This window comes from Tupaia chinensis, unplaced genomic scaffold, assembly GCF_000334495.1.
Source record: "Tupaia chinensis unplaced genomic scaffold, TupChi_1.0 Scaffold150192_1, whole genome shotgun sequence".
NCBI lineage: Eukaryota > Metazoa > Chordata > Mammalia > Scandentia > Tupaiidae > Tupaia > Tupaia belangeri.
This window is the reverse complement of record NW_006210031.1, coordinates 953,363-960,070: the sequence shown is the minus strand read 5'-3', so window position 1 is coordinate 960,070 and position 6,708 is coordinate 953,363. Positions and strand designations below refer to the sequence as shown.

The window sequence follows — 6,708 nt, the reverse complement described above, 5'->3', positions numbered from 1 at the left end:
GTGTGGTGGGTTAAGAAAGTTAGATCCCACATGGCCTCCTGTACAGTTTGAGTTCCAGATCCAGCCGCTTGAAAAACATGCCAGATATGGGAACCATAGATGGTGTAATGGTTAGGACACTGGACTCCCACATAGTGGACTATAGTTTGAGTCCTGGACCTGGTGGCTTAAAATATGCTGGGTATATGTGTGCCCAAAATCCTGAGAGAAGAGATTGTAGGGTGACCATCCCCACTGGGGGGTGATTACTCTCTTTCTGTCTCTCTCTGTCTCTCCAGTGAGCACATGTGCTCAATAACATCTCTATTAAAAAAAAAAAAAATGCCAGACACATATGCATGCATGCCCAAAATCCTAAAGGAAGGGGAATGGCAGGTGCATTCTCACTTTCTCTCTGCCTCTCTTTGGCAAGCTAGAAAAGAAAATGACATAATGGTTACATCACTGAATTCCCACATAGTCGACTCCGGTTCAAATCTCAGACCAGGCAGCTTAAAACTCACTCCAGGCGCAAGTGCACACGTGCCCAAAATACCAAGAGGAGAGTGGAGGAGAAGGGACTATGGCATGGCCATCCCCCCAGGGGCTGACTTCTCGCTCTCTGTCTCTCCACAAGCACATATGCCCTACAGAAAAAGAAGGAAAGAAGGAAAGGAAAGAACAGAACCAGGAGGTAGTCCCGTCCCTGCACACATGCTCGATTTTAGACCCCTTCTTTCTTCCCTGTCTGGTCCCTGGTACAATGCCTAGAAGAAAAGGAAAAAAATCTATTGAATAAATCAAGAAATGAAGGGGGGGAACGGAAGGGGTAGGGAAGGCTTAGTCAATCAGGGGAAGCGTCCAGTCTGCTCTCTAGCCGTTTACTAAGCTTTCCCACTTTGCTCTGTCTGTGTGCCTTCCTGAATCGCCTGCTTTTGCAGAGCAAATCCCTGCCGTGGGTTAGCTTCCCCTTTTATTTCCGCGTGTGATGGCTTCTGCAGAGTTTCTTGGGGGAAATCATGAAACTCTCCCAAGCAGACCCAGGATAAACCAGTTCTGTTCTGTTTCTCTGGATTCCTACTTGATCTTTCATGTTCATTTATTTTTAACACCGCGTTGTAGTCCCTAATCAGCGTCTCCAGGGCTTTTTCCCATGCCTCGATCTCTCAAGTCACCAATTCGATTTACGTCCATCTTCAAAAATGACTTTCTGTCTCCTGCCTCAAAGAAAATGTCATCTCTCCTACTTTACAAGCTGGGCTTCCTACCTACTTTTGATCTTCACCATCCCCGTGCCTTCTCTCGCATCTGTCGCCTATCCCATGCCACTGGCCTCTTCCCCTCATGTCATTAGCATGCTCAGAGTGACTCATTATTGAGCAACCAAAAGAAAATAACCACCAAAAAAAATTATTTATATATATATATGTGTGTGTGTGTGTGTGTGTGTGTGTGTGTGTGTGTGTGGAGAGAGAGAGAGACATATATCTGCTTTTTTGTCTTCTCTTCATAATCTAGCATGCCTTCATCTGTTACCTGGCTTTTGAACCCTTGATCTGACCAAAACATCTGTCTCAGAAGTCACAGGTGTCCTCACAGCCAAAGCCTGTGGTCTTCCAACAGCTCTCTTCCTTTCAACCCCACACTTAGCACTTAACACTGTTACCCAGTTCTTTCTTCTCACTCCCACCTCCTTGACCCAGGTTCCCTTCTTGGCCCCAGTAGACCATCTCCTTTACTGCCTGGTTTTCATCCCACCCAGTAGCCTGCTCCTGGGTGTTTCCTCTAGTTGCGGACAAGCTTCTCCTCATCTCTTAAAGACTTATTCTATTGCATGACTCCTAACTTTAACGCGACATTTCAACCACAGAAAAATATTAATGGGAAGGGCAAGGGAGATGCAGATGTAGCAGAAAAATGTGACGTTCTGTGAAACTGACCCCGTAAGAAGCTTCTGGGTGCCCATCCCGAGACCCCCTGAGTGCACTGAGCGGGAGGAAGCCTGATTCAGGCTGGCTGCAGCTGAGGGTGGACCATGGTGTCAGGACCGTGTCTGGGTTGGCTGATGCTTCCTTTCTCTCCCTTTCTTCTCTGTCTCTCTTGCTTATGGAAAAAATACGTAAGGAGACATGTTTAATAAAATATAGTAAATGCATATGTATATGATAAACATATAGAAAACATTAATATGTGTATTATATATGAATACATAAATATATGGATTTATATCATTTATAAATATATCTAATATTAAAATACAAATACATTCAGCATTTTATATATATATACACACACATATGTATACATACAAACACCACACATCAATATGGCCTCTTAAATATTGGGTGTTTTGTTGGTTGTTGTGGGGTTTTTTTATTTTTTTATTATTTTAAAATTTATTTATATAGATACATATACACTTTTTTAGTTTGCTATAGGGCACGTGCACTCTCCAGAGAGAAAGATAAAAATGAGGAATCACCCCCCCAGTGGGGATAATCTCACCGCAATCCCTCCCCCCCCATTGTCCACTTGGGATTTAGGGCATGAACACACACGTGTTCAGCCTGATTCTCAAATTGCCAGGTCCAGGGCTCATACTCTGCAGTCCACCATGTGGGATCCAGCTGCCTTAACTTCTGCACCATCCACTGACCCAATATTTATTTTAAAAAATAAAAATTCTACCTAGGGGACATATATGTCACACAGAGAGAAGCATACCCCTATGAGGCATGGTCAGGCTGCAATACACTTTCTTCCACTTCTCCACCCATCAGGATTTTTGGCATGCACACAAATGTGCCCAGTGTGTTTTTTAAGTGGTCCAGGCCAGGATTCAAACCATGGTTGGCCATGTGAGGTCCAGCTCTCTCCTCACAATGCTATACTATGGGTCCTATCCTCAACCATTTGGTTTTTGTTTGGTTTGGTTTGGTTGGTTGGTTTTTAAGTTTTTGCCATAGGGTGCATGCACTCACCAGAGAGAGAGTGAGAGACAGTGAGAGGCAAGGTGAGAAAGCACCCCCTGAGGGGATGGCCACACTGCCATCCCCTCTCCTCCACTCTCCTCCTATGATTTTGGGCATACGTGCACACATGCCCAGCATGATTTTCAAGTCACCAGGTCTGGGACTAGAACTGTGGTCAGCTATGTATGAGTCCAGTGCCTTAACCACCACAGCACCTGCTGGCCCCCATTGTTGTTGTTGTTGTTGTTGTTGTTTTGAGAGGTTTTTTGTTTTTGTTTTTGTTTTTGTTTTGCTATAGGGCACGTGCGCTTGCCAGACAGACAGAGAGAGACAGAAAGCGAGAAATCACCCCCCCGGGGGTATGGCCACGCTGCAATCCCTTCTCCTCCATTCTCCTCTCGGGATCTTGGGCACGCACGCACACATGCCCGGTGTGAATTTTTTAAGCCACCAGGTCCAGGACTCGAACCGTGGTCAACTACATGGGAGTCCAATGACATAGCCATTACACTAACTGCTGGTCCTGGTTGTTGTTTCTAATTAAAAAAAAAAAATGTAGCAACTTTCTGAAGACCTAGGTTTCCCCCAATTTCTCTTTTTCTGATAATTATATCAATTATCTGTTAGTGGGCCAGGCTCAAACCTAAAGGTAATCTCTGACTTCTTATCTTAGCCTCTCTTAAGTCCTTCATGTTTTTATGTTTGATTCTTTTGCTCCTGTGTTCATCTTTTGTTCCTTGGAATAGGATAAGAAAGAGGGACAGAAAGAGAAGAGGGAGAATTGCACTCACGATTTGACACTTAGAAACTACTCCAAAGGACTGCCATGCTAAAATGATCAACTCAAGGAAGAGAAAGACTTTATCTGAGTCTGTAGTTAGAAATGACTAACAAACATGCAAGAATAGGGAACTCATGCATTTTCTTTTCCTCCACATTACCAGGAAGAAATCATTGTCCATTTACACGGTAGAAATGTAATCCTGGCTCTGGGAACACACAGCATGGGATATCTCCTTCCCTTCATCGAAGTCCCATAATGTAGAATTGGAATTAACAGCAATGGGGTGGACAGGGCAGTAATCAAGATGGGGAAAATGGCTGGTCTTAGATCAATTCATTTTCACTTCACTTTTTGTAAATTTCGAAAAGTCATATAAATTTCTTCATGTCGAACTGCTAGAAAAAAATTCAAAAGGACTCCGCATGGAGTGAGGAAATAAAGTTCAGCTCAACACACAGGTCAGAGAGCCCACACACTACTCTTCCTGTGATTAGTAAGAATCTTTTCTGTTTAATTGTCAGAAATCAGCAGTAAGCTCTGCTTTTAATACAGCTCTCAATTTGTAAAGAGTTTCAGAAATCGAATGATTTATATAAAACATCTGATCCAATTTTCTTCCAGTTAATACGTTTTATTTATTTATTTTCTAGGTTTCCTGCCCCTCTAAGACAAAGTGATTTCGAATTTCTGTGCAAGCAAGGAAATAAAGGCCTCTTTAAAGAAGAGAAGGTAAGTTGCAAGGACTAAAATGTCTCCAGACTTGCAGGCTTCTCGTACAGCTTGTTTGTCTTCACAACATCAGTCACTCTTACCAAACGGCAGTTTACTTAGCAGTTCATTCCTTACACTATCGATCGCCGTGAATTGATCGTGACTAAATGATTCCAGAAGGTATTCATGAATCTGATTTTCGTGCTATTTCTGATCATATGAAAGCAATGCCACTTGTATAGCCCTTTTGGTTTTGGTTTTGGTTTTCCGGAAAATAAGATGAAGGAGGACATTTGAAAATATAGGATCTGGGCTTTGCACGGGAGAGAAGTTTCTCCCAAGGTAGGGTGGACCAGACACAATGGACTACGGAGCGCGTGTGTGCTTGTCCCACTTTGGAAGTGATTCGTTTGGGAACGCTCTTGTTCTTGGTTGGTCTTAATCCTTTCTGGGCAGCACTTCCGTGGCCACCTGAGAGAATTAAACTTGTACCTGGGTAATTTTTTTCTCTCCTTGCTATAGCTCAGTGCGTTTTCTCAATGGTGACCGTGGTCTAGTAATTTAAAGCTTTTGAACCTTGTGAACAGATTCATTTAAGGCTGTATTCTGAGAGGTTTTCACAAAATGGAAAATGTCTTCTACCAAGAAGCTACAATAGACTCAACAGCGGAAAATCTGATAAGTGTCCTGCCCAGAATGAGTAGACACTGGCGTGTCTAGAGGTCCCAATTTCCTAGAGGAAATCATTCAGCAAGTCCTGGAATCTGTAGCTTTAATGAGTTGGGCTCTGCGTTTTTGCGCCTTCTCCTGATAGATGGTTTATAGCTTCTTTTAATATAAAATTTAGAAAAAAGTTTCCACGAAGCAAAGTACTTTTTAGATTACGAAGGAATTATAAAATACTAATATGTAGGAATGATAGTACTTTTACATAAGATCGTTTGCGTTATTAAGCATATTTCTTTTTGATGCTCTTCATTCAAAGACAATAAATTGTTCAAGATTTTTTTAAAATGATTGCAGAGGTTTGGGGACATGCTGACAGCTTAAGGTTATGGCAGTGATTAGGGTTTTGTCCCTGATATTTCATATTCAGGTTTCTAGATTTGAATTAATTTTATGTCCAGAACAAGTGATCTGTGTGTGTGTGTGTGTGTGTGTGTGCGCGCGCACATGCACACATGCACAAATATGTGTATGTTCATGTGAGAAGCTGACGTCAATTTAAACTCACAGGAAAATTTCTTTTTATTTTTCTCTTATAGACGGGAAAACATAAGAGAGTAGCTGTGTGTGTGTTTTATTTTTAAAGAATAAAACTGTGGTATCATTGTTACATAAAATAGCAACTACTGTTGTTTCTGATAATATCCCTCTCTGGCAATGAGGTTTTACTTTTCCCCTAAGAGCATCTCACGGAAGATGATAAGAGAGTCCTTTAATAAGCATTCTTGCGTACACACGCACACATTCTTACATACTCCGTGAGTAATTACTCAAAACTAAAATAAAGCTCAAGAATGAACGGCTATGTCAGCCCCATCTCTTCCAAGCAGGGTATCTCTGTTCCTTTGATCTCCATTTAGGTAACCGTGAGGTTTTTTTGTTTAGATAAAACAGTTCATACAAAGCAGATGTTAATAATTTACCATCATCTATATCCATAGTACCTATGCTTTTTGGATCCTCTCTAAGAATTTTAGCATTAAATTTGCACAGCGTCTCTGGAAACCAAGCCTAAGAAATGTACATGCAATATATATATATAGCCTTGATAAGAAGTGATTTATCTAAGTTACTTGGCTGATATGTTCTTCCAATCTTCCTCCTGACTTCTCTTCACATTCAAATATGAATCTTGACAAAAGCACACACTGTGAAAAACCTATCTGTATAATTTTATAATAGACTTCAAATATATGAAATTTGGGGGATAAATTATTATTGAAGTATTCAGGGAATTAGGTGCGCAGTACTCTTATTACTAATGGGAGCCCTGCTCCTAATTCCAGGCACGCTAAGCTGAAATGTAATCACCTGTGTGTTTTCTGCCATAAAAATGTAACTCAATATTCAGTGCAGAAGCAATACTTGGTTCTCTGAAGCCCATGGTGGATGAGATTCCTTCTAGTCTCTAGAATTTCACCTTAGAAAAAGCACTTTCTATGAATGCCACTATAATAAAGCATGTCAACCTCCCCCTTGCCTTTTAAGTACCCTCTCTCCAAACCCTACTCTTTGTCAATTCATGAAAACCACTCT

At 41.5% G+C, this 6,708-nt stretch overlaps 1 protein-coding gene across 1 annotated transcript in view; it reads left to right on the top strand.

Moving 5' to 3' along the window:
• The first annotated feature begins 4,411 nt into the window (after window positions 1-4,411).
• TENM3 (teneurin transmembrane protein 3) overlaps window positions 4,412-6,708 on the top strand; it is a 902,368-nt gene continuing 900,071 nt past the window's right edge. The window contains 1 exon segment of the mRNA XM_027769663.1: window positions 4,412-4,464. The gene's annotated coding sequence lies outside the window, so the exon portion shown is untranslated.